Here is a 13,339-nt window from a genome sequence, read left to right on the forward strand (position 1 = left end):
GTGCCCATGTGAGCAGACCTGTTCTGATAAAATCCCAGGTCTAGGCTCTCCCTTGTAGTCTGACGATTAAATCCACCGAAAGTTACACCCTCTGCCTTCGTAACAGCAGTTTCAAGTCATGCAAGGACTAGTTGTTGCTTCAGGTCCACCTCCTGCTTCTAGGTCTCATGTGGCCCCTGTGGTGTGCGGTGTCCCTGTTGGTAGCTTTGTGCTGGTGCCGGGGGGATGTCCCCTTGTGGGCTTACTGAGTGTGTGGTGTGCGAGGGCTGCGAAGTGACTAAGGGCTATTGGCTGGTGAAGCTCTTGAAGGCTGTTCTTTTCTTGTAGATGCGTTCCCAACATTTCCACCACACCCTCGGTTGCCCATCTTGGCAGCATCTTAAGCAGGAACGCAAATTTTGGAGGTTGAGTGTCTGTCATGCCTGCACTGAGGTACAAGTGCTGGAAAGATTTTAAGGCCCTCCGGTGAACTGGAATGGGCAATGTCAGATGTGCTGTTGTCCAAGATTGTTTTGCATGTGTGGTCTTTCCACAGGGAGTGAGGTTCATACTTGCCGTTCGGCTCCAGCAATGCAGCACTTAGAAATCTGTGAGCAATGGGAAGTTTGGCTTAACAAGGTGGGGAGGGGATTCTAGAGGTATGCTGAATTCTCTCCTGAGAAAGCCTTCTTCTAAATTTAAAGTTTGTTGCTTTATCGAGACTTTCAGAAAGCTTGCATGAAACCTTCTTGCCTTTGAAAACTTGATAAAAACTCTTGAAGTACTTTGACTGAAACAGAAAATTTAATATTGAGGCATTTTGAACACGGAACAATATTTGTGGGCAAGCAATTTAAAGAGGTACTAATATGAAGCGGTGTTGTACTTGAAAGGATACAATCCGTGTACACAAACTGGGTAGAATATCACTGGGAGCAATAAACTCTAGGAATTCTTCATACTACTTTCATTGCAAACAATTTTTATGGTATGGCCTGTGAAGCAATTGAAATGCAGAGAGCTGGCACATCACTAGATTGATAATTCCTCCTGCTAGTTACAACGTATTCTCGGTACAGATGTCCCCAATTCTTTCTTTCTATCACATTAAAGCTTCTTGTCTGTTTCAATTTCATGCCTGCCTCAAACGTAGCTTTTTTTTTTTTTTTTGAAATTGTCCCTCTACTTTTCTTTTTTCTCTTTAAAAGTTTATATCAGATGAAATCTAGCCACTGTTTTTTATCCTAAGGTTTGCACTTAAACTTTTAACAAGCTCATTTTTAAGAACAGTCTTTCCATGAGAGAGCACTTGGCTTGTGCATCAATAATTATGTAGTAATAAAGCAACTGTGTAAAAATGGCACCTACTTGCTGAACAGATCGGTTTGCAGAACCAATGACAAAGATAAATGTTTATTGCATTTTACTGCTTTTGGTTCTGCAGATGCAATACAGCTATTTTCTTTTTGGCTTAAGCATCACGAAAAGTAATTTCCAATTGTGGAATGTTTATGGTAATAAGGATGCATAACTAGAGAGAGCCCACATTGACTTTCAAATACCAGCATGAGTTTGCAATGCTGGTGATTTAGAAATAAATAAACAAAGAAAAATTTTTATTTTTTTTCTTTGCTTAACGGATTTTTCAATCGCTGGGACAGAAAACAGACGGAACTGTACAGTGTCACGTAGTTACTCTTTTGAATTAAATGGTATGATATTAATTGTCGGTTCCCCAAAATTTGGCAAGCTTCCTCATTCTTCTTGTGTCCAAAGTTTTCTTCTTTTAATTTACTACAATACAGAGAAAAATACAGGGTCTAAAAATAGCACAAAAGCTTGAAATTGTTATTCTTGCTTCCTTCCTTTTTTTTTTTCTAAGTGCCAGTACAATTAAGGCTGTGATTTAGATGACTTTGTGTTGTTCAAGTCTATCCTCTCCTTTTGGGCAAAGCGGGGGCTATCAGAGCCTGTAGCCTTTCATGGCCTGTAGATGCGCAGCCCGTCACGATGACCGACTGCAGCGTCACCGCAGTGCTGAAATCGTCTCTGAAAAGCACTTGAGCACCTTGGGAATCAAATTTCTGCAAATATAGACACCTGGATCCCTGCCGTCACAACCCATGATGGTGCCCACTAGTGTCACTTGCTGAGGGGATGCCTGAGGTAAGGGTGCCATGGGCCTGGTCATGGCTGCCTGTTGGCTGCGGCCTGGCTGCACGCTGCTTCCCGTCGACTTGCAGACCTCTCCTGAGGGCAGGCCGAAAGTCGTTGACTCCCTGCCATCGCTGCCAGAAGCAGTGATTTGGCTCTGGGTCTGTTACGCCCTGTGTAGGGTGAGCAATACAGCTGGTCCTGCTCCCCCAAAGCCCCCGAGTGGCATGGCTCCAGCGCCATGCCCACGTTCCCTGGGGGCGATGGCACAGCTGAGGTCCGTGTGCCTGGTTCATCTCAGTGGTAGGTGAGGAGCTGATCCATGGACCGTGTGCTGCCAGAGCCCTTCAAGTCTTTGTGGCAGCTTCTGGCCTTGCCAGCAAACGCTTTCAACCTAGATCCTTCGATTTAGTTGGCAGTCACTGGCAGTAATGTTTCTTTGCTAGGCTTTGTTTCAGCATTTGAAGACTTATATGTTGATTTTGATGGCATAAGGGAATTTTTTTGTGTGGCCTTTAGTATCCTCTGCTTTATCTGGCGAGTAGGACTCAAAATCCTTCTCTTTCAGGAGGTAGGGTTTCTATCTATGCAGTTAGCTAGCTCTTCCCTCATCTCTCCCATCTGTTATCCCATTTTCCCAGGCTGATTTCATGGCACAGTTGATGATGCTTAAGTCTCCTGTGGAAAGAGTTTGCCTAGTTAAAGCAAATGTAGAGAACAGTCCATCCTTGTCTTATCTAAAGAAATAAAATATAAATAGCTATTCCATAGAAAAGAACAGTAAGTCTGGGGTTGAAAAGAGGATCTCGTGGTTTTTGTTTCATTTTCTAGAGAAAAAGGAAACCAAAAGTTATCTAAATCTTATTTTGTAAAGGTAACTTTGACTTAGTTAATTGGAAGTAAACTTGAATGATTTCGAAGAAATCAATATAGCATTTAATGCCGAATGTGTGTAAGTGGCTTGGTACATGAAATGCACATCCCTCTCTCCAAATGGGCTGCAGACACGTAGTCGTGTTTCTAAGAATTGTTGCCATAATACAGTGTGTTATGGTGAACTTAGATTTAGCCTCATGGGAAAGCATCGTTATTCAGTTAATTAAAGAAGAACGACTTTGATACTGTGCCATATGCTGTAAAATAAAATGGGTGCATGGTGGAAAGAGCCATGAATCCTCTTAGTGTATGTAAGACAGCCATGATTTGTGATTTTCTTCCTGCCTCTGCAATACCATGTTAAGTAAAGGCCTAAGATATTTAAATAAAGAATAAATTACATTTAACAGGGCATGGGACCTTCTCATTTCCAGTGCTCTCTTTCAAATATGTTAGCCCTCTACCAGGTTTTTTAGGCTTCCTCAAATCTTCTAAACTCATCACTTCTTTCTGTATCTGATCCACGTTCAGACTGGGTATTCCGTGCACCCACAACCCAGAGAAGAATGGCAGCTGGGTGGAAACCTGTAAAATCAGCAGTACCTAACCTAGCTAAAACGACACATGAAATACAGTCTCGGTACTATATAAACTTCATATACAACAGTCTGATGTTAAGATTAATCAGAGTGACAGGTTGTGCAAGCATATGGCTGCCCTTCCTGGTAGCCATTAGCTTGAAAGGCTGGCTTTGAAGCCGGCTCCGTTATTAATAGGTGAGTCACGCTGCTGGGCTTTGTCGGGGAAAGGTTATTTCTCTAGAAACCTTCTGTGCATGGGAGCGCCTTTTTCCACAATTCCTGGAGAATGAGACAAATTATTCTCCAGGAACTCCTCCACAACTTTCTTCTGTTGGAAAGTTGTGGTATCAGAGGGCATTCCAGTGCTCTAACGATGTATCCCAAGCATATGGAGTACACATGCTAATTATACTCTGCTCGGCTCGGTCTAATCAAATGCCAAGGCATTGGGGCCTCGGAGCTGCTGCAGGCAAAATGTTACAATCTTTCACCACGGCCTACGTGCATCTGGGAAGATGTTCACTCGAGTCCCTGAAACGGCTGGGGAGAGGCAGAGGGAATGGATGCCTCCTGAGGAGCCTGGTAAAGCACGACTGCTGCTTGCAATGGGAACGAGCTGCAGCCGTGCCCTGCTGTCACCTGGAGCCACCCAAGCAAGGCCCATGCTTGGGGCTGCAGAGATCCATCCGTACGTGCTCCACAGGGCTGCAAAATGACACAGAAATAAATGCCTGGGGCCCTGGGGCAGGGCTCCTGTCTGAGCCTGGTTCCCACCCGCCTGCTGCCTTTTAAAAGCTTTTGCTTTTTGTGGAGGAGCTTCCACTCTTGCCTGTTATTCTACTTTAGTAATAATAAATAATAATAATAATAATAATAATAATAATAATAAACTTTTACCTTCTCTTTCCTCTCCCCATCTCTGTAATTCCCTGCTTGCTATTTCTCATTAGCAGCGAAGGAAGGAAGAAGCTGGGTAGCAAAATGAGAAATTTCTTACCTGATAATTTTCTTTCAGTTAACAGCTTCTCGCCATTCAGCCCGCCTGGACAGCGTGGTAAATAGCCAGCATACAAATTGATTTTTTTTTTCTCCGAATGAAGACTCAGATATATAATTTAATACACTATATTGTGTTGTTGTCTTAGTGCTAATAATTGCTGGCTGAAGCATTTCTGTGGTCTGGGTAGCTTCTGGTGGCCGGCTCTGAGCTTGTCATCTATCTACCGTAGGCCAGCTCTGAACCTCAAAAGGAGGGGGTAGACATTAGGCTGCTTTGCTGAGAGGAGGTAAGGATGATTAGAAGAAAATTCTAAGTGGAAAGCTCACCTTGTTCCTCTTTCTCAGGCCGGCGTGAGTTATTTTGCTGGGTTGATCCTAACCTGGAGCAGCTCTTTGGTCCACATGGCTGTACCTGGCTGCACAGAGGCTGTACCCTGCAGAGGAGAGGAAGCTGCTTCGTTAATGGCAGAGCTGGCATACGCCAGGTTAAAGTGTGCAGGAGTCTGTGGCCTCGCTGGCCTGGGGCGTGGAGCTGTTGGGTAAGGGTGCAGGGACAGGGACAGGATCTCTGACATGGCAAATGATGTGTTGGAGCTAGGCTGGGCTGTGTTTTGCACTTCATCGTGAAAGGTCGAGCACGCGTACTTCTGCTAAAGGCAATTTCCTCCAATTTCTTGGGCTATCATCTGAGCCAACCTTGAATTTCCAGGATATCCTAGGAAAATCAGTTAGCTTTCCTTTACAGTTCCAATCAGTCAAAGTCAGCCTCTAAAATATTGTGTTTTGAGCCTCTCGATTTCTTCTTTCTTTCTGCCTTACAAACTGTGTGTATATATGGCTGTAAATATTTAAGAAATTTCCTGTTGGAACAGAATTTAATTCATAATTAAAAATACATAGAGAAGAATAATCCAAGCAGAATTCTCGGATTTGCTTTTCAGTTCTCATTTCATTTAGGGTGCAGGAAGTGGTACATCGCAGGAGTCGATTTAAGAGAGACATCACAGGGGTAGGTTTAATTCTCACTAAAACATATGTCCTTCTGCTCAGGCGGCTGAGTGCTGGCCAGGCAAGGATCCTGGGCTCGTGGGGACGGCCAGCGGAGCATTTAGCGCCCGCAGCAAGACCTGGCTGCGTAACCGGCTAGCTGCAGTTGCAGAAATGGTGCCCAGCACTTAAACGTAAAACCAGCTGTTCCTTCACGGCTGGCTCCCGTGCGAAGTGCTCTCGCTGTTTTACACAGTGCTCTGGCAGCACGGAGAAAGGGAGCCGGAGGCTGTGATCTCAGCCTGCTTCCCTTTGCCGTCGGCTCTCCGGGGCGTAACGCAGCCGGCGCCTGCTGCAGGAGGCACAGCGGCACTTTGTGCTGGCGGGGTGTGAAGAGGGGAGCTGATTAAGATGCCGGTCAGTTCTTCTCCTTGGCCTTTCCCTTTATACGAACTGTTACTGTTGGATACCCCTGCAGAGATTGGAAAAAAAAACGCAGAAAATAGAGGCCAGAAGGCACCAAAAAGAAGGAGGGCCAGGGGGAGGGAAAGGAGAGAGAAGGTGCCAAGAACAGCAAAAAAGGGAATGGAGGGAAATACAGCAGGGGACTGGTGACTTTTCCAAATCAGATGGAAAAGAGCACTAAGTAGGGGAGAGCCTCTGTCTACGTAGTCTTCATTTTAAAAATCTTTTAAGTTCATGGCTGCTCAGGCCAAGGAGCTGAGTGTACGCACAAAGGCTGAGATGTGAGCGTGTGTCAGGAGCCGCACTGCATCTTCCACAGACACACCGTGATCAGGGCTGGCATCGTTAGACACACAAATCACGAGCTGGAGGGGGCTTGTGTCTTTGCACGGGAGCTTGTGCCATTGCTTTGGAGCTGAAAAATGTCACTCGTGCTAGGTAATTAGTATGTTTCTGGGCGTTTGTCAAGGTGGTCATCGGTGGTTACCGGCATCGTCAGCAAGAAATAGCTTTTGGCACGTCGTGGAGAGCAGCTGTCATCTGAGCACTTGGTCATGACAGCGGAGTTGTGATCTTATAAAAGAAGGAAGAGTTGGAGCAAGTAGGTTGCATAAAGGACGCTCTTTTGCACCATTTTCAAAAGGTGCTGGGGGCACACGAACGTTATGAAAAAAGAGGAGCATCTGCTGCTGGTGCTGAGGACAGTTCTCAAGGTGTTCTCCAGTTCAAAAGCTTAACTTTCAGCTGTTTTATTTATTTTGGGAGGTTGAAAGGATTTTTTTCTTAAGGGCTTTTCATGTTGCTGTGTAGTTCAATAAGCGTGAGCTCACCTTCTCAGAAAAAAACTCAGGAACCAGAGTGGCATTGTTTATTGCTGGACTATTTTCTTACTACCTGCTTTAAAAATACACGCTGCAGAGGGGATCTCTGAAAAGGACAGAACAGCTAACTGTTTTTCTGATGAATTAGTGCTTAAGTTAGCAACTTTCCATGTCTGGTAGGCTAGTGGCATAACCTTTAAATGGATATAAATGTCTGGATGTGGTTTGGTGAGATCCTCCATGTGCTGGGAGGTGAAACAATTTTTTCAGTGTGGGCATGCTACCAAAAAGTGGCAGCATTTTTTTTCTTTTTATCCCAAATTGAAATTTAATTTATACAACACGTGAGATCCCGTCCTCACGACGGGATAACTGTTCTGTGACCGCTGTATGAAAGCGGCTGCTGCAGGAGGGCCAGGAGACGTCAGTCAGCTGCGCGGGAGAAACCTAACACCTGGAGCCTGACTCTCAGCACGAGGAAATAGAGATGCAGATGCTTAATAGAGACGGGTTTGTAGCCGTGCACCGTGTTCAGACCAAGTCTCGAAGGAAAACCTTCGGTGTACAGCGAGGTGGCTGAGCCTGGTGCAGCAACTGCAGAGCAGGCGGGCTGATCCCAGCTCTTGTTCCTGTTTGCTCTCTGGCAAACGTTTACAGTAGACGGGAGCGGCGACAAAACTAATGAGCCTGCACATCCCTTTTTTTGGAAAAGCTTGCCTTGCAAGCAATAATAATGCTTCCACCTTGCTCCTGCAAGCTGTTATCTCCTGCTTGCACTAGCACGGTGTGTAGCAGCTAGGTGACATGTCTTTGTTTTTATTAGCTCAGGCTTCTTCCCTCTTTGCCCTTCATTTGTCCCTTCTAGGGCTTTGCCTTCACACTCCTTAGAGCCCAAATGCGGGTGTTTGGCCGTGCCAGTGCTTTTGGCTGTGTGCTCCTGGGCAGTGCGGCGCCAGGCAGAGCCAGCAGCAATGGGCATTGCTGGGCAGAAGGGGCCTCGCTGCCCCTGGGCTGCCCCGGGCTTTCTCTTAAGAAGCGAGGAGGCTGGAAACTTGGCTTCGGCTGGAGAGGACCCCGTAACCTTGCCTTGGCAGAGGGAAATAATAATGTGACAGGCTTCATCTATCTTTGTGCTGTATGCATGGCCTCGCGTGCTCTGTAGTCCTTCGGAGCTAAATCCTGGTGTGAAATTGGCACTCTGAAGGGGGAGACTGTAATTTTCAAGGTGGCTTCGGGTACAATAAAAAACCCCGCGTTTTCACTTAAACATGAAAATACAGGACATGTATTTTTGTGACACTTACATTGTCAGTAAGAGCAATGCATTTTGCTCTGTCCTTACGTTTTGGTTTTCATGGCTGGTGCACTTTTGCTGTGACAGCACATCGGACGTTGTCAAAGGTGGCTGGGGGAAGTCTGAGCCCTCGGCAGCGACTGCTCTGCCTTTGGGGCATGGCAGGGCAGGCTGGAATTGCACGGAGAGGTGCCTTATCTGGGTGTAATACGCAACGAGCAGCTTAAAACAGCTTAAGCCGCCGAGATGACCTCCCAGCCTGCTCAGTCAATGTTAATAACGCTGGCAGCAGCCCCTGCTCCTGCAGGCACATGGGCAGCACACACCTGGACCCGGCGTGGGTTTGTTCACCCGCAGACACAATGTCTGTCCGTGCACACCATGCTTTGTGCCATGCTGCTGCTGCAGCACCTCCCATCCATTTCTGCTGGTGCCCTGCTCTCTTCTGTCCTTTGCCCCGTGCTGCACCCGCTCCCCTCTGGTTACTCCAGCCTAATGAGGGCCGTCCTAGCGCACCTCGGTCCATCAGCACCAGCCCCTGCAGACGGGTTCTTGTCCTCTCTGACCAACTGATTGATTTTATTCTGGTGCAGGTGGTGGAGCTCCTTCTACAGCCTCCTGCTGAGGTCCTTGCGGCTCCACGGGTGGCACCAGCACCGCCAGACCTGGCCGCAGAAACCCTCCTGCCCCGGGGGCTCCCGCTGCTTCTCATCCCTCCCTGGGCAGCAGCAATCAATGCGGCAACTCCCGATGCCCGTGCTCAGGGCTCGGGTTATCCGGCTCCTTGCTGAAGTGTTTTTCTCAGTGAAAACACCGTTCCCGGCTGTTTTCGCACGTTGCCTTGCTCTGGCACCAGAGCGTTTCTGAAATGCTCCGGGTGTTTGGCGCTGTGCTGGAGAGGGGGCAGGCTGCTTCGCTGAAGCTCCTCCAGCTCTGCGGCTGCGATGCGGTCGTGTGGCCGAGGACGTGTTCGTTGTGTGGGACAGGAGGACCCGGTGCCTGCCATTATATAAGCTTCAGAGGATTTCCTGAGAAGTGCTCAGCCTTCATTTCTGTCTGCGAGGAAATCCTCTTATCTGGGCAGCGCAATAAATAGTTCTGCCTCCCGCACGAGGAACAGAAAAACACATCCTTCAAACGTCGGTTTTCGAAACCGTGGGTTTTTAAAATATAGCGGCCAGAGTTATTCTTCCGTAATAAATCCCCATAATAGCGGGCTATGTATACATTTAACTGGATCCACAGAGGTAGGAGAGGGGGAGACTGCGTTAAAAGAGGGCTTAGTATGCATTTGGTAATGACGAGAAGAGTAAATAATCCTGCAGGTTTACAAACCTAATCCTCAATGTCTGTTTGCAGCCCTCGTGTCTGTTGGAGTCGGCTGGCAGAGATGTTAAAAAGCTGGAAAGAAAGGGCTTTTTTGCTTTTATTTTTAAATATGCAGGGGGCCAGCCAGTGACTGGCAGTGGTAAGTTCCACAAATGGTGTTGGGGGGACCTTGCTCGAAGGCTCTGGAAGCGCCGTCTGCCCCTGCTCGTGGTAGAAAATCACGGCGAGGATGGAGCCGGCTGCTTCGCTTCTCCTCTGCCTCACTATCCACTCCTCCAACTGTAGTTTCCTTCAAATACAGGAGCTGGGGGGCTGCTGCTTTCAATGCAGGACTTATTTTTTGCCTATGCCCTGCAGAAAAGCATTTTTTTTCTTTTTTTTTAACAGAAGAAATCCGCGCTGCGAGCCGCGTCACATGGCACCATTGCTTTTAAATAAGCTTTTAAGAGGTTGGACCAGATGTTGGTCACATCTGTGTTTTCATTTCGTCGAAAATTTCATTTCAACCCTTTTATTAAAGGAGAAAATGATCATTTGGAAATTGTTTCGAGAAGTTTAGCAGCTGGGAAGATCTTTCTGGTGTGTAAAAAGGGAAGGGGTATACTTGCCGTGCCCCGGAGTGAGCGCCGTAACGCGCAGCAGCTGAGTGTTTATGGCTGGTAGGGTTTGCTCGTGTTGGAAATGATTGCCATGGAAATTTTCAGATCAAAACGAATGTATTATTTTTCGAACTGGCACTCTGTGACAAAACACTTTTTTTTTTTCCAGTGAAAGTGTTAAACTAGGGATTGGAAGGCACCTTCTCTTCTGAAAACCTCCTTGCACTTAATGAGTGCCTATCACACTGGCAGAAGAAAGGGGCTACTTGCAGGCGGAGTGGATATCCTGCAATTACTCCCTCTACTGCCGTTATGGGGTCTAAGAAATGCTTATTATGTACAACTTGCTTCTGGATTTTTCTCTGCAATTTACCAGTTGGAGAATGAGTTTTCTGTCCCTGTTGCTAATTGATCCAATGAGAAGAACTGGCACCTAATTCAGTAACAAGTTATATTTAAAATGACATGTGAAATTGTTCATGGTGCCTGAAATTACATCATTTTCAGTCTGGCATATTAGGGCTGTATAAGGAAACAGACATCTACTGTGCTGTGCCATATTAAATTTTAAACCTCTGATCCAAAAATACAGCAGACTATAGGCAAAGCGAGGTGTTTAATGATGAATAAAAGCAGCGGCAGTTGATTTTGGTGGGATATTTTGATTGTTCCCAAGGCACTGTGACAGTTTTTGCAGCAAATAATTTGGGAATGCGCAGAATTTTATGTAAAGTTGGGCTGTGACTTGAGTCCAGAGTAGTTCTCAGACACGACTTCCAGATTTTGATTTGCTAGCCATGTGATTTTCAGGACTTATTAGTGGTTGTTGAGGCTGGCTCCTTTCTAATTTTATCCCCAATGTGTAATGAATATGGGGGGGAAAAAACCCCTCTTGGTTCTGATAAACCAGCTAGAAAGTTTTATTTTTTCTCCAAAACCTTGGACAAAGGGCTGGTAAAACAAAGACGGGAGGAGACCACCCCCTTCTGCCCTACAGCTCAGTGCCTGCAGCACATACCCAGGATTTGGGAGGCCAGGTTTGGGGCCCGCTTCTGCACAGCCTCCTTCAGACCCAGGGGATGGGTTGCCTTGCCCTGGGCACACTTGCACTCCGTCGAGCCATTTTATTTTGGGTAGGTCACGAAGCATTTCTTGGAGCCAGGTGTGCAGTCTCCTGGGAAGGCGTCTCAGACACGAGGCTGCAGTTCTCACTGCCTGCCCTGGTGAACAAGCCGAGCATTTAGCTCGCTGGAAATTCGTCTTTCAGTTCCAGCAGGAGAGAGCGGCGGTGCTGCTCTGCAGAACAGCCCGGCCTCCCGCTGGGGATGCAGCACACAACGACTCCTCTTTGCGCTTTGCCTGGTTACAGCTTGCTAAAAAATTCCAGTGGGTTACATCCAAGTTGTTTTAAAGAGGCAATGAACCACCTGGATGGGTTTTTTTTCACCTTGATTTTCCTCTGCAGCCTCCCATAAGGGCACGTATTGCCATATCCTTGGGTCGCATCCCTGTGTGCATGGTAGCTTGCACAAGGAGCTGGTGGCCCCAGTGCCAGAGCTTTTGCTCTTCCTGCGCAGTGTAGAGATAAGTACATGTGATGACCGATTATGTAGGTATTATGAAATCCTTACATTCTCGAAGTATTTTTGGGAAAATAAGTTGTAAAGCAAATCTTTCACACCCTGGGAGTGAAGTCCAGTTGATTTGCAAATATAACTAGGGAGAAATGTTCCTTAAGGCCTTTTCTGTCCTGTTTGCGTCAGATTAACTGAACTGGTAAAGTTGTTACCGTGAGACAACCTCAGAAGATCAGAGCGCAGCGTTAGGCGATGCCTTGCCACAGAACGTTTTCTTTGGGCTGAAACCCCTTCCGTGTTTGATTTGGCGTGGAAAGAATTTAAAACTTTCTGTTGATTAAAGTGGATTTTGAAAAGAAAATTGTAAGCGCTCAGCGTCTGGTACCAGTAAGTGCCTGTAGAGCTGAGAGCCAGCTCCTTTACACCACCTCCAGAGGCTCACCCATTGCTCCTACACAAGCTGTGGCAGGACTCCCGGCGCTGTGATTTCACGTGCTTCAGGCAATTGCTTTAATGCCCAAGTTGTGCCCAGCTGAGGATCACTTGTAGCTCTGGTGAGTGCTCCTCATTGCTACCTTTGCTCCTTGGTCCCAGCTGACGCCCCTCAAGGCTCCACGTTGCCATTACCTGCCAAGGACCGAGGAGCCCCAGCTCCAGCAGGAGCCACTGAGCTCTACGAGGAGCCACCAACATGAGCAGCCAAAGCCATTCAGTGGTCTTGGGAAGTTGGGAGGCACGTGGCTGGGAACGGGGAGCTGTATCCCTACAGATACCGAGCTGTCCTGCACCATTTCATTCTTCATTTGTTGTTTTGGGTTGCTAAAACTCTATTTATTTTTCCTGTATGGCAGCTGGTTGGGTTATCAGTTGTCTGGTCTTGATTAGACGTAACGGAGATGACCAAGAAGCTTGCTTCATTCCCAAAAATAAGTTTTTGCTGAGTCATTTAGTTTCTTCTCTACCTGGACTACATTAATAGTGCATTACTACCGTACATTAATATGATGTGGAAAATCACTTTGCTGCTGTAAGTTATGCTGGTCCCAAATTTGGCCTCAGTTCTGTGCTGTTGTGCTTTTTAGTAGATAAAATATTTAAAAACAGTGTTTTCAGAAGAAGTCTTGGTAACTATGTAACTATAAAAATGACAGTGAAATTGTAATTACAGAAACTCATTATCGATGAATGTTTATTTAGACCCTTCTATAGCTTTCAAGTTATTTTAAAGTTTGGAAATGTTTTAATAATTCCCATTTACAGACAAAAAAGACTAATGCACATCTTTTTAGAGAACTGCTATGAGTTAAGTGGTTCAACTGATGAGAGATCAGAATCAAGAATAAAGCCATGCTACGACTGTCGGCATGATGTATTATTCACTGGCCCATGCTGTTTCTCTGTAAACAGAAAATATTTTCTAAGTCATAATTTACAGATGAATCAGCAGCCTATAGGCCCCGACAGAGAAATTCATGTGACGATGAAAGAAAAATGGTGTCATCTTCCTAAAATGGTTTCCTCAGCTTCATGGTGAAAACCTGTGGCTGGAAACCAAAAAGGAAGAAAAAAGGCAACTGGAAATGAACGGCAGATTTTTAGTACCAAAGAGAACTCTGCTGATTGCTGAATTTGAAATTAATTCAGCGTGGTGAATTCTGGTGCATAAAATACCCCCGTA

The 13,339-nt window shown here is 46.3% G+C and overlaps 1 protein-coding gene across 2 annotated transcripts in view; it reads left to right on the forward strand.

Moving 5' to 3' along the window:
* The window catches only part of BRF1 (BRF1 RNA polymerase III transcription initiation factor subunit), a 171,991-nt gene that overhangs the window by 111,677 nt on the left and 46,975 nt on the right, over positions 1-13,339 (forward strand). The gene's annotated exons all lie outside the window — the stretch shown is intronic.

Source organism: Aythya fuligula, chromosome 5 (assembly GCF_009819795.1).
Source record: "Aythya fuligula isolate bAytFul2 chromosome 5, bAytFul2.pri, whole genome shotgun sequence".
NCBI classification, from domain to species: Eukaryota; Metazoa; Chordata; class Aves; order Anseriformes; family Anatidae; genus Aythya; species Aythya fuligula.